Source organism: Crotalus tigris, unplaced genomic scaffold (assembly GCF_016545835.1).
Source record: "Crotalus tigris isolate CLP2741 ecotype Arizona unplaced genomic scaffold, ASM1654583v1 scf7180000017947.1575755, whole genome shotgun sequence".
Taxonomy (NCBI): domain Eukaryota; kingdom Metazoa; phylum Chordata; class Lepidosauria; order Squamata; family Viperidae; genus Crotalus; species Crotalus tigris.
Window position 1 is genome coordinate 1,471,102 of NW_024096739.1, and position 14,953 is coordinate 1,486,054.

At 44.1% G+C, this 14,953-nt stretch overlaps 1 protein-coding gene across 2 annotated transcripts in view; it reads right to left on the reverse strand.

Annotated features, from left to right (window-relative positions):
• Positions 1 to 14,953, reverse strand: part of LOC120308785 (activity dependent neuroprotector homeobox) — a 57,950-nt gene that overhangs the window by 16,133 nt on the left and 26,864 nt on the right. The window contains exon 2 of one of the 2 annotated variants that reach the window (XM_039345268.1): positions 2,534 to 2,635. The exons of the other annotated variant lie outside the window; for it this stretch is intronic. The gene's annotated coding sequence lies outside the window, so the exon portion shown is untranslated. The remainder of the gene's footprint in view (positions 1 to 2,533; positions 2,636 to 14,953) is intronic. 2 annotated transcript variants of the gene reach the window in all.

Here is a 14,953-nt window from a genome sequence, read left to right on the forward strand (position 1 = left end):
CTATTAAGATAACCAACAGTTTCAGTAATATTAACTTGGATAAAATCATGTTTGAAATACATTAGATAATCAGCATAATTTAGATGTATTTGGAGGCTAGCATTGAGACTGGCCAAAAATTGTAGAGATTTTTTGTGTCAAAGGAAGGCTTTCTTCAATAGAAGTCCTCTTAGTGCTCCCAATAATATATTTTCATCCAGCAAAGAGGCATGCATTCTCTGTCTTAAATGAGATTTTAATTTGGTAGGAAGAGCAAGGGTTAAGTAATTAAGTAGTAGCCTTCCATTCTCTAGCCATATCTTCAAGATCTAAAAGCCATAAAGAATCCAAAGTGACAAGAAAACCATGACCTAACTTAAAAACAGAGTTAAAATGAGGATGAAGCTGATTAACTCTGCCCACAAAGAATAGTGCAATCTATCCTGCTCTGTGGATGCACTGAAGATGATGACGCATTCTTTGCTGCTTAGGAGTTCAAATTGAGCATCGTATCTTCCTTGCTGGTTATTAGTTCAGTAGTCACTCTCCAGCTGTTTTTCATTTCCCACTTGCTATCTCTTAAATAATTAATAAGCAGTCCAGATATTTTTCCTCATCCTTTCCTCTCGGTATCCATAAAAACACAGAGAATATAAAAGTCACACATTCCTTAGCTAGAAAATCTCTCTATATGTCCTGGGCTCAGGCAGTTAGTGTACAGTTGGATAAATAACCTTTCAAGCCACACAGTCAAATGCTTGAACATTCAAGAAAAATGTTTTCCACAGGTATGGGGCAGACAACCAGCAAGCCAGAAGGTGTAGCATTTTTTCCCACTCTTATCATTTATCTAGGCCAAGTAACAGCAGACATCTTCATTCTCAGCCTCCAATAAAGGACATTCAGCATTCTCTCTTAAACCATGCAATATAGAAGTACCAGAAGACACATACTAGAGCTTTAGCATTTAGCAAAATGGCGGGGGGGGGGGAAAGGAGGAGTAGAACTTTTTTTTTTGTAAAAAATAAAGATAATTGGTTTTAGACTGGGGAGGCTGCGTAGAACGAAAATAGTGTCTAAATGTGCAGTGCTGTAGTGCAGATTGTGTCTGTGTGCATCATATGAAAGGTATAAAAACTGAATGGACACTAAGATGCTACTAACACATAATATACTTCAGGGTCTTCCTTCAGCAGTTATGTCGACATCTACTTTCCATTATCAAATGGAAATTGATAATAGATGCTGCTTTTGCTATGTTGCTTTTGCTTTTTGTTGTAGCGATTTTGTTATTTATTTAATACTTCCTATTTCTAAATCCCCTATCTCCCTTCGAGAGGAGCTCTAATTCAGCTTGTATATATACTACTTTGAGGATGTACAAGTAGTCCTTGGCTTACCAAGGCAATTTCAACTAGGATTGCTGTCACTAAGTGACATGGTCATAAAGTATGTCACATGGCTGTCAGTTGCCCCATTTCCTGCTTGTAGGAAGCCAACAGGGAATTTTAGAAATCACAATCATGTAACTGTGGCATGCTGCAACTTCATAATCCTGAGTAGGCACCCTGACCCTAATCACATAATTGAGGGGATGCTGCAATGGCCAGAAGTATAAGGACCCATCATAAATAATATTCATTCAATGCTGTCTCAACTTTGAATGGTTGCTGAACGAATGAATAGTTGTAACCCTGAACAAATGATTATAACCTGAGCATTGCCTGTACTCCTAAATACTAGGGATTAACCTATTATACAGGTTATATCCTGAGTAGACATTTTAAGGATGCATAGATATTTAGAATATTTTCTATTACAGAAGATGTTTTATTTATATATTTTCATGGTTAAAATACAATAATATTGAATTTCAAGAAGCAAAACATTTATACCAATAGCATTCCACGTTGGTCAAATGGATACTGTTTATTTGGTACCTATTTCTAAATCTGCTCTGGATCCAAATATGAAACATGCATAATCGAACGGTGGGGAGGGCATGTCCTACAGAACAGATAGATGCTCTGCATTAACACTGAAAATTCCACAGCAGTAATTAATAAAAGTGATTTTTTTTTCATCAAAATACTTGGAAAACAATCTGTGTACATCAGAATGAGACATACAAGCTGAACAACATCCCCTATGAAACACTACAACCTAGCCATATTATAGCTGGCAATAATGAGCACCTTATTTCTAAGAACTATTAATAATTTAAAAAGAAAAAAGATTTAAATATGTAAAGTTGTACAGATTTGCTACAGCATACAGGTGCACACTTTCTTTTTTTGTAAAAAAAAAAACAAAAAAACCCCCAAAACCCACATGTGGATTATATATTTGGGAGATTACATATGAGCAGGGCAATAGGAATGTGTGTGTTCAAAACAGAAAACGGCTGTATCCAGAGTAAAGGATACATTTTCTTAAGCCTCAACTTTTCTAAAAAAAAAAAAAAAAAAAAAAAAAAAACCATTTAGGTCCTCCCAGCCACCCTCTCCCATCTTATTCATTCTGAAAACTGTAAGTTGAACTTTTACTTACTTACCGAAAGTTGGCAGCAACTGAGGACTGAGGAGAGATCTCATGGCCGCTCAAAAAGCCTTGAGGGGCCGCATGTGGCCCCTGGGCCACAGACTGTGCACCCATGCTATAGCAGAACGAATATAAAAAAATGGGAATCAAAGTTCATTCATAAGCTTCAATCAAAAAAGCCCTTGCATGAACTGGTGATGATTGATTTCTTTTAATTTATGCCCCATGCCATATCACATATTATTTAGAAATAGATATTCTATGAACACAAGGGGCTGTAAGAAAAAGTTCTGCTTGGAATGTTGTTCTTCCTGCAGTTTTCTGAGAAAACAAATGGGCTAATTCAGACCTAATATTCCTAGCTGAGTGAACTACAGAATAACTAACAGCTAACATATTCCTACTGACAAATCAATTTTATTACATACTGTAAGATATACAAGGATGGATAAATTGGATTTAATCTATAATGTTGTTGAAAACCAAGTATTCCAATTTAAACATTAATTGAACCAAGCTGTTTTACCTGTTTTTAATTTTAAGTTTTTCAGATCTTTACGTTTCAAAACTGATGCACGTAATGCACACTTTTACTGATCTCAGCAATTACCGATTGGTTAAAGCACATGTCAAACTCAAGGCCCATGGGCCGAATCCGGCTGCTATGGGCCCAGATCCGGCCCAAGGGGCCGCCCTGGAGACAGCAAGGCTGCCCTGGCCCACCCCTCAGCCGCAGCAACCTGGGATCCCGCAGCGCATGGGTCTGAGTGTTTGCCTGGCCCGCTTGCCCAGCCCTCCAAGCAGCAAGCAGAGACATGGGGGGGAGGGGAAAGACATGTGATCCAGCCCACTGGATGTGCCAGACAGCTATCCGGTTGTCCCGCCATGGCGGTATTGGCAAACAAAGATGGGGGGGGGGTCTGATGCACAGGCACGGGCAAAGTGGGGCCATGATGAGGCAGCCCAGCCAGCACTGTTACTGCCACGTCATGGCCCGACACTCAGCCCCTGCCATCCAACTTCATCCTCCAACTCTGCTGCACAGGCAGGGCAAGCCTCCCCCCGATCACCACACCCCCGACAAACAGGAAGGAACTCCCCTTTCTGATCCACCTGAGCCCAGCGCCAGAGGTGCCCCAAGTACTGCCGAGTACCCCCTGGGAAGTGGTGTTGGGCTGGGTCATGAGATCCTGGTGGCCCAGATGTTTGAGGGCTGGGCGGGGTGCCTGACCCCCTCTGCCCAGGGTAGCACATACCACCTGGGGGCCTCCATGTGGTCTGAGAAGGATAGTGAGGTTCTTCTGGTAGACCAGGCTTCTGCCAGAGACCCCCAGATCCCCCCAGCCTCCCATAGGTGCCCCCTGACATGAGCGATGTTGAGCTGGCCACACACCCCACCCGGCCCAAAGGCAACCACAATGCTAACGCAGCACTCAATAAAATTGAGTTTGACACCTCAGATTGCAATACCTTCTTAATCACAGTATGAACAAAACTTCTTTATAATTGATATATCCCAAGTAACACAGAAATATTACTGCAGAAGAAAAATGTTAGCCAGTCATCAAAATACATGCAGCTTTTAATTCAGAACCTAAATATAAACATAAAGCTTTAAAACTCAATTATCAAATGTCAGATAGTATCCCAAACAATAATTTAAAACAGGGTAGCATGAATAGAATAGAAACAGCAGAGTAGAGCAGGAAGGGACCTTGGAGGTCTTCTAGTCCAGTCCCCTGAAAACTGCTTTTGCATCACCTCTGAATAAGTTTACTAATGAAGCTATGCTCTAAAAGTGAAAAACAGAGTATTGATCTTTTGTTTTCAATAAAGCAATAAGAGCCAATGGAAACTAATGCAATAGTTTCACCAAAGGTTAAAATTTTCCTTACAAAAATTGCCATACCTCATCTAAATGGACCCAAGCCTCAAATCCAGTGACCCCCCCCAGTAATAGCAAGAGCTATAAACTATTAGCTACGGGCTAATTAGATCTGCTGATTATGACTCAAGAAGATGGCATCTGATAGTAACAATAGGTGTACTACAAATTCTGCAAATCATATTTACTACATTATTATATAAATTACCTCAAAGTTCATGAGACATTTTGTTTTTGTAAACAGAGTTCTGAATTTAAAGTTTAAATTCTAAGATATTAGCTCATATTCTACTTCTGCAAATATAAAATTAACAAAGGATATTAAGAAAAAACTATCCTCCTCTTTTCTTTATTTATTGATGTTTCAAAGGCCAGCCTATTTTCTGCTGGCAGAAACCTGCTACAATTGTGAGTGACAGAATATAAAAACTGAATTACAAACTATGCTGGCAGGTTAAGGAGAATTTATCAAAGCAAGTGTTTTTCCTTGAACTATTTCCTGTTTATCTGAAAACAAAATTTATCAAGAGCCTTCTATAGAAAAGTAGCATAAATAACAATTCAGTTAAATAATGCAAAAGACTAATAAATAAAGTGGTTATTTAAAAAAAAAGTATCGGGAAACACTTAAATACTAAAAACATGTAAAAAACAAAAAGGAATGGGATATAAATTGCAGAAACAAATGACAAATGTAACAAATCTATGTTACAAAATGATACAAAATTTATTTAATAGAACAGAAAATATTTGAAAAAAGTAATCTTTTTGTTTCAATGTTTGTTTCAGTGTTTTCACTGTATCATTAAGAGTCTTGTGGTGCTAATAAAATTTATACAATAAATAAATAAACAAACACACACACATACACATCTAATTCACAAGAATATATGGATATAGGGTTAGTAAGAGGAAAAAAAGCAGATATCTTGACCCTCTTGGCTTTTAGGAAGTTGATGAAGACTTGGTTCTTCCCCAGGCTTTCAGCTCACAAAATAGAGAACTTCATTTTTAGGAGATACATCGACTTCTCATTAGCTACTCAGTCAGAGATTATTTGCAAACGGGAGTATAATTTTTTAAAAAACCTTTTTCTGACCTAAATGCATTTACAACCAAATTTTGCGCGCTTAACAGTGCATGCCAGAATGTCATAGCTGTACAAGAGCTCTGTACAAGAACTTTATCTGAATGAAACAGCAGCAGCAACCAGTCATTTTTGTAGCATCTCTTCTTCTTAGTCACGTGATCACCTTGTGACCATTTTGGTTAATGATCTGATCATTGGAAGAGAAATTGGTTGCCGAGAAGTGGGTATATAATAAATTTTAGATGGTTTTATCATCCACTTCCATTTAATGATATATATTATTTTTGCATTTTCTGATTTGATTTGATTTTCCTTTCTTTTCTATGCTGCCCAAAGACACACTGAGTCAGGCATCCATACAGAAAATCACAAAATGCAGAAAATTCTATTAACAATATTAATATCTAAAATATTTGCACATATTATACTAATGTGCTGTCACAATTATTATGCAATCAATATACTAAAATAGTTAATATTCAGAAATCAATGGGAAAGGATTTCAATTTTCCAGATACTCTGCTAATTTCAGAATAGTGATAAATGAAGTTTTAAACATTTTGACATTAAAGTTAGTTACAATTTAACTAAAACCAGTTCAGTTATATACAATTTAATTCTTCTATCCCACTAAATGCCAAATTAGTGTTAAAATGTTTAACAATTATTCCATAATATAGTTGACATTGTAGATGTTATTTCCCTTCTCTTTTGATCATTAAGTGCTGTGGTCATTAAACCAAGCATCATGTGACTGTGGCATACAATTTTACTTATTAACTCTTCTTGTTACAAGTCAGTTGTGAAGCACATATACTGTATGGTGATCATGTGTTGACAGGATGCTATGACTGTCATATATGTGATGACTGGTGGGTAAGTTATTCTTTTACACTGACATAAATTCAAACAGACACTAAACCAGTGATTCTCAACCTGTGGGTCGGGACCCCATTTGGGGTCGAATGACCATTTCATGGGGGTCACCAAACAACGCAGTCCGCCATTTTTTTCCCCTTTTCCTTAGCTGTGCTACTCCCTTTTATTCTATTGGCTTTTGAAAGCCAATAGAATAGACTCTCTTGAATAGAGTCTAATTCTATTGGCTTTCAAAAGCCAATAGGAATTGTCCAGGCTGTCTCTGCCCGCCAAAAGTCCCATTCTGCAAACGGTGCTGCACCAGTTGAGTAGTCCTCAACTTACGACCGGTTGGGGGTCGCGGCATTAAAAAGGTCGCGGCATTAAAAAGGTTGAGAACTATGCAGTTGGTAATTGAATATTACTTGTAATCTTTTAGATAAAAATCACGAGTAGAAATCTATACACTATGGATCCACAAGATGTAGGTCTTGGGAACCAGGACATTTGCTTTTTTCCCTTTTACATGATCATACTTATGCAAAGTGGTATGTTGTCAAAACCCACTCCTACTTTGCTTGACCATGACTGCAGTGCATTTATGCTGACAAAACAGGAAGGAAAGTAAAAATATATTTTGGGGAAACATACGTTAAAGCCGTCCACTAATTACAGAAGTTTTTGGAGGGCTACTATACTTGGGCTGCAGAAATTTGGGCAGTCAATAAATCGCAGTGACGCACTAGATTTTTCTGCATCCAAGTTTTTGTAGTCCGTATTTAGACAACTTATATTTCATTCCTGAGGTGGATTGGGCGAATTCACCTATTATTACAAATGAAGGAAAATATATCTGACCCAGGATAATGTTGCAGGATTCAATCTGGGTCAGTCACTGGAACCAGTTTAGTCTTCCAAGCTTTTGGACTCATGCTAGAAACAATTTAGAGTACAATTCAAAGCTATCTTCTATTAACAGAAGCACCTTTATATTATATGGGCTTGTCTCCATCCTGCCAGCACCACCCCACACCCAAGTTCCCCCAGATCAGGAGCTACCATCCACATCTCCAAGTTCCAACAAGAGAAAAGAAGCAATACAGGATATAATAGTCAGTAACAGTCATGTCCAGAGTATCTAGCAACACTGGTCAGCAGTAAGCACAAGATGTATAGAGATACAAGATGTAAAGAGGACTGTTTTCACACAGCCAAATAGCTGCATCAGGTAACAGCCAAATTCACAAATCCAACAGTAGATCAAGCAGGAGATTAAGCATGAAAGCAAGCCAGAGGGCAAGCCCAGCCCAGTATGGTCCATCTGTCCTCCAACCTGCTCAGCAGCTCAGGGATCAGACCCCAAATGTCACAAACTACAAAAAGTAGTCCCAAATTACTGATGAATTTTCCAGTCTGACAGGGCCAGTACAGAAAACCCCAAACAGGGGCAGCGTGGAAAATATAGCTAAACATCTCAAAGCACCGCACAATGCCCCAAAGTGGCCATCCTCTTTGTTCCATTCCTCTCCAGTTCCACTTGTCTGACCCATGCAAACACTTCCAGCTGAAACAGACAAGCACCCCCATCCTCATGACAGCATGAACAAATGAACAAAAACCAGCACAGGGATAACTGACAATGGCTACTTTTTGCTTCTCAATCTTAACCCTTAAGTAAATGCTATTCCACAGGAAAAGGACAGTGACAGAGAATGCACTTTTAAAGCCCTACAAACAACCAGTTAAAACCTGATTGTTTATCTAGTGCAGAAAGATGGCATACGAGAAAAGTTTTAACCCAGAGGTCCCCAACCTTTTGGGCACCAGGGACCGGTTCCATGGAGAGAGGTTTTTCCATGGACAGGAGGGGGCATGGTATTGTGTGCTGCCTGCATCCCATGGATGAGGCTTTGCTTGTTTGTGCGGACCAGTTGCTGGCATGCCATGGACCGGTACTGGTCCATGGACCGGGGGTTGGGGACCCCTGTTTTAACCCACTGGATTCTATTTAGCTTTTGATAGATTTGTTACAATTAAATGAAATGGAATAAAAATATAAAACTGAATCAGTTTCAGACATTTAAAGATTCCCTTTACATCCTACAGAGAGATCTCCTTTTATAACAAATCTTTAATTTCAAAGTATATTAAATCAGGTTGCGACCAAATTTAAATATGGAGACATGAATTGAATCAAGTCCTTTTTAAATTTTTAATTCAAATAAAATCAGAGCTTATTCACATAGGCCTAGTGGACATATTAGTTGAGCCTGAAAACATTTAGAGCAGAGCTTTTCAACCGGTGGTACCTTGGCACCTGGCAGATGGTACACGACCATCCTAGATCTGAAGTGGGGGAGGGGAATGAGCTGAAGCGGCGGCAGCACCACACAAGACTGAGGGAGAGACAGCTGGAGTTGCAGAGCTATCAAGGCTCGGCAGAAGCCCCAGGATCGATGCATGCAGCCAGCACTTGTCGGGGCTCAGGAGAAGCTACAAGATCAGCGCCAGGCTGCAGCTCATTGGCGCTTCCAGAATCAGCATGTAGCTGGAGATGCACCGAAGAGAAAAGGAGGGGGAAAAGGAGAAGATATAAAAGGAGGAGTGTGGAGAGCCAGGTGTATGGCTCTGAGCTCCAACCAATTGATATTGTGTTTCAGGTCTGTTTGGGACCATTGTCCCTGAGCCAACTGAGACTGAAGGTGCGCTCCCCAGCCAAACAGACTGACGTCTGTCGTGAGCATGAGCCGAGCTTGAAAAAGAACTCTCTGGTTACTGCTGGCGAGGAGCACCACTGGTGAGACAGCAGGGTCTGAGAGGGAACCCTTACCCGGTGGTTGGAGGAACTGGTGCCCAACCTTTGGAAGGGGAAGAGGAACCATTGGAGGCTCCTGGAATGCAGTCTGGCCCAAGGCATTATCGCAATGCACAAGACCAGGGGTAGGCAACCCAAAACACTCAAAGAGCCACTTGGACCGGTTTCCCACCAAAAACAAAACACCGGGAGCCGCAAAACCCTTTTGATATCTAAAATGAAGATAACACTGCATATATGCTTTTTTACCTTTATTATAGGTGTGTGTGTGTGTTTGTGTGTGTGTGTGTGTATGTATATATACACATTAAAAATAAAAGTAAAAATATGACTCTTGGGAATATCCATACTATTAAAATAATGATCACCAAGAGAATGCTTTAAGAGAATAAAATTACATACACACAAAGGTAAAAAAAGGATATATGCAGTGTTATCTTCATTTTAGATGTCAAAAGGGTCTTTCTCTCCTTCCCTCTCTATCTGCCCTTGGTCTGCCACTCCTCTTTCCCCACTCTCTTTCTCTCTCTCTCTCCCTCCTTCCTTCCCTCTCTCTCTCTCTCTCTTTCTTTCTCCCCCCCCCTCCTATCTGCTGCTCACCGGGCAAGCTTTAAGCTGTTGTCCAACAAGCTCAGGGGTAGGCAACCTCGTCTCTTTTATGACTCATGGACTTCAACTCCCAGAATTCCTGAGTCAGCCTAGCTGGGCTAGCTAGCTCTCTCCCGCCTTTCCTGCTTCCTGCAGAGATGCAGCAAAGGGAGGAGCTCCACCCAGTAAGCTTTTCAGCTCCTCGGAGAACACTGTGAGCGCACTCTCTTTTACACACACACAGAGAGAGAGAAAGAGAGAGGGAGGGAGGGAGAGAGAGATAGGGAGAGGGAGAGAGAGAGAGAGAAGCGCAATTGCCTCTCTGTCTCTGTCTCTCTCTGCAAAGGCAGAGGAGGCTGGGAGCCACAGGGGAAGGCTCAAAGAGCCACATGCGGCTCCGGAGCCATAGGTTGCCGAACTGTGCACAAGACCATCTTTCCCAAGAGTTCGGAAAGCAGGGCAAGTGGCACTTCACACTCCCTGCGTACCCTAGGCTCAGAGTCCGGATACTGTCCTGATGTTCCTGGGACAGGTATACCTGGCAACTGAGTTTGTCTATGACAGCGCCCAGGTGTAAAAGTCAGGTAAAGGGAACAGTCTGACTTTTCCAAAAGTTCAATGAGAACCCGTGTTCCTGAAGGACCTTGATTGACAACGTGAGGTCCGACTGGGCGGCCTGAAGGGAGGACGACTGGATGAGAATGTCATTCAGATAATGTTGGATGCGTATTGGTACCAGTCTCAGGTGTGCGGCCAGCATCGCCAGGACTTTGATAAACACCCCTGGAGATGATGAAAGGATGAACGGAAGGGCCCTGTATTGGTAGTGATGGCCCATGTAACAGAACCTGAGGAACTGCCGGTAGTCAGGAAGGATGGGGTATTGAGATACACTTCCGTAAGGTCTATGGACGTCAGGAAATCTTCGTTCCTTACGTTGCCCAAGATGGACTGAAGTGTTTGTATCTTGAATTTTCGGTATGAAATATGGGAATTCAGACCTTTGAGGTCTAGAATCGCCCTCCATCCTCCCGAAGCTTTGGGAATCACAAAGAGGATGGAGTAAAATCCCTGCCCCTGTTGACCGACAGGCACAGGTTCTATGGCCCTTATCTCCAGAAGATGTCAAATGGCTTCCTGCATGAGACCGCTTTTGACAGGGTTCTTTGATTGGGGGCAAGGAATGAAGCACCCTGGTGGGTTGGACACGAATTCCAGGGACAGACCATATCGAATGGTCTGACAGACCCAGGAATCTGTGGTGGTGGCTTCCCACTGGAAGGCAAAGAGAGCCAGTCTGCCACCTATTGGGGGGGCAGCTCGAGACTAACTTGGATCTTCTATAAGGGCAACCCCCCCCCTCGAAAGGGCCGCTTGCTCTGGAATTGTTGTCTGGGTCTGGGCCCAATCCTATCAGAAGGGCGATTCTGTCTGGCTGTGAAGGGGCGGGGAGGCTGAGGTGAGCCCGAGCCTCTTCCTGGCCGAAAGGACTGCCTGCAGGCACACGGGTTAGCACATCTGTTGGCCCGTCTGCTGAGGTGGGCCAACACCTTCTGCTTATCCTTATTTTCGGTCAAATAAGGAGCCAGGGCTTCTCCAAACAGCTGACTACCCTGATAAGGAGCCGTAGCTAGACGCCACTTGGACTTTGGGTCAGCTTGCCAATGCTTGAGCCACAGCATCCTTCGTGCTGAGACGTTGGATGCTATGGTCCTGGAGGAAAACCTGGCCGCATGTAGTGTCACATCTGAGACATACTCTGATGCTACAACAAGCTTGCTCAGGTCTTGTTGGGTACGCATCTCCTCCAGAGAAGCCTGGCTTGTAGTTGATGAAGCCAAAGTAGAGAGGTCCTGGCAAAGAAAGATGAGCAAGTGGCAGCCCTTACCGCCCACGCCGCCGCCTAGTGATTCCTGCGGAAGGCCAATTCCCATCTCCTGTCCTCAGCCTTTAGCGCCTCTGCCATATCCCCCGACACTGTAGACGAGAACAAGAGAGGGCCAAAGCATTCATCCACCGTTAGCACCTCAAGGTCATCCGCCAGGTCTGGCACTGCACTGAACAGTTTCCTGTCCGTTGCCCCCAGAGGGGAAAAGGTGCCAGATGACACCCATTGCTTCCGAACCACATTCCAGAAAAGTGCCAGGCAAGGGGTATGGTGCTGAGTCACGACGGGCTTGAAGAACATCAGGTTCAGATCTGAGCTGGGCGGTGGGTCTAGCTGAGGGATCTGATTAGGACCTATGTTGGCCGTTGCGCTGGCCCTGCAAAGCAGTGGCAAGAAAGGGGCCAGGTTGAATAGATCTCCAAATGGTGGAGGGTCTTCCTTCTCCCACCATGTCATGTCAGGTTGGTCATCCTCTGTCGGAGATGAGGCCCTGCTATGAGAAGACCGGGACATTGAGGAGGGACCTGGTACTCGGGTGCACCCAACTGAAAGAAGGATGGGGGTATGGAAGCCACGGACTCAGGTCTGGGCACGTGGTAAGACCTGGCAGCAAGTGCCCAGTCAACTGCCTGAGCAATCAAGGTTTGGAGACAATCCTCAGAAGGGGAGCCCTCGGGCTCAGCCGCCCTGAGCCCGGCCGCTGTGGGGGTAAAGGTGGCCTCTGGACCCAAATATGGGACCCGCGGTGACAATGATGGTTGGTGGATCGTTGGAACTTGATCCACCCCAGAAGAAGGAAGGTTTGCAGTGGTAATCGCTTCCGGGAACCAGACCCCTTGGGTAGAAGTCAAGGACCCCAGCGGGAGATCAAAGGCCGAGTCCTCTATCTGCTCCGCCTTTGCCCTGGCCTGCTTCTGAGCTTTGGAGAATTCCTTCTCCAAAGCCTGGTGTCTTCTGCTAGCCTGTTTCTCCGCCAATTTTGAAGGCTTCCTTCCAGAAATAGTCTTGGCCTTGATCCTGCCTGCTACCTCCTGTTTAGAGGATTTCTGCATTCTACGGCTAATGGATGGGTAGGTGTTGTTCTTAGGTTGAGGCATCATGGAGCCCTCCATCCTGAGGTTAGCTATCTCGGGGTACTGAGAGGGAGCTCTGGCAAGAGATTGGTTGGTGGATTAGGCTGAGCAGGTGGAGCAGGGATTGCCAAGGCAATAGTTTGTGTCGCCCTGCTCCCCTGGCCACCCGACTGGTAAAGGAAGCGATCTGCTTATCCCTTTTTGGGGGTCCAGTTGTGTTTACGGCCGCAGCAAGCCTGCTTGCTCGTAGAGCTCCTGGTAATGAGGTAAGTCAGTACACTCACTGGGCAGGTTGGACCTAGCCCGCTAAAGGGTGGCCAGATCAATGAATTGTACCAGTGAGTGTTGGATGCAGAAGGGCTTCTGAGAAAAATGGAGATCACTTGGGCTGTCTTGATGAATTACAGTCCCAATGGTGCAGCCCAGCAGCTATAGCACACCACGTGCTCAAATGGCGACAGCACAGGGCGCTAGTAATAATGCAGGCTAGGCCTGGCAAACGTGGGCCAAAATGGCTGCCGCATTGATGTATCGGGATAAGCTGGGCAAGCGGCGACCAAATGCTTGAGAATGAGAGAGGGATAACAGGCCGAAACAACCCCTGCTGCAAAAAGCAGCCTGTGGCCCAATATGGCGGCCGCCCGATTGGCCTGCAGGAGAGAGGCAGAGAACTGTCGACAATGGCCTCCGTGGCAAACACGGAAGCCCCTCCTCCCTCGAAAGGAAACTATGATCCTAGAGAGGAAGCCTCAAAACCCCCAGCGGGAATGTGCCTGCTGCTGTGGCTTGTCTCAGCTGCCAAAATGGCAGCCAAAGCAATTCAGCCAAAAAACGATGGCGGCCGCTTGATCCGGCAGGAAAGAGGGCCATCTGAGGTCTCCGCGATCCCGCAGCGGCTACTAGTGAAAGATGTCCCTCGATCCTGTTGCAAACGGCGAGACAAGAAAGGGGAAGCCGATTAAGGCCTCCGGAAACGGAATCCAATCCCCCCCAGGAGGCTTGAAAAGGATGGCGGCCGCTCGATCCAGCGGGAAAGGGAGCCATCTAAGTCCTCCACGATCCTGCGGTGGCTGCTATTGAAAACGGTTCCTCAATCCTGTTCCAAATGGCAAAACGAGAAGGGTAAACCAACTGAGGCCTCTGTAATCGAAATGCAACCCCCCTGGGAGGTTGGAACAGCCTCGGACTGCAGCGCTGATCTCAGCATTGCAGGATATGAAAGAAGGCTCGATGAGGGGAGAACGGAAGCCTCCGTTCTTGCCAAAAGCCCTGGGGAGAAATCCTACATTCCAACAGTCATCTGGAACAGCGCTGATCCCAGTGCTGCTGAAAATGACTGTGAATTTCAGAGGAGAATTCACCACTGAGAGATCTATACAACCTGCTGGGAGCCAAGCTTGTCACGTCTTGTAGGGCTGGAGACCAAGTCAAGACTGGGTGTGTTCTAGCCCAGGACAGCCGTGGCAAGTTTTGCTGAATGGGCAGGAAGACAGAGCTAGCCCATTGGTGGATTCTCCATCTCCTGTGCTGGAGAAAAAAAAGGCAACGGGGGAAAGAGAAAGGGGCGAAGAAAGAGATATGGAGAAATGCAGCCTTAAGGAGAGTGGTCAGCTAGAGATGCACCAAAGAGAAAATGAGGATGGGGGGGGGAGAGGATATAAAAGGAGGTTTTGGCTGGAGAGGGGGAAAAAGATGACAGGGAAAGAGAAGGGGAGGGAGAAGAAGTGGAAGGACAGCACAGCAGGCAAGGAGGAAAGAGAGGAGAGGAAGAGAGGAAGAAAGGCTAAACGGCCTGCTGACCACCAAGGTAGTGATGTATATTAATAAATATGGATAAATTCAACATACACTTGTCAGTGCAAAGACAAAATGATTCAGCAAAGGAACCATCACTGAAGAAATTAAAACCAGTACTATCCCCCCCCTTTTAAACAGTTTTTAACATTTTATATTAGATTATAGAATAAAATACAAAAATACAAAACCAAATAGTAGGACACAGTGGGGAAGAAAAAGGGGAAAACGTGACGGGGAGAAGGGAAAAAGAAAAGGCATTGACTTCGTCTTCCTCTGTTGCAGTAGAATGAAGCATTAACATCAAACCTCAACTTTTTATTTTTTCACAATAGTATAAACTAGCCATTTCTATAACAACAAATGAATCTAATCAGTAAAATCCAAAATCCCCCCTTTTTTGTCATGAAGTTTTTGACACCTTGGTAAGCATTGATGGTAC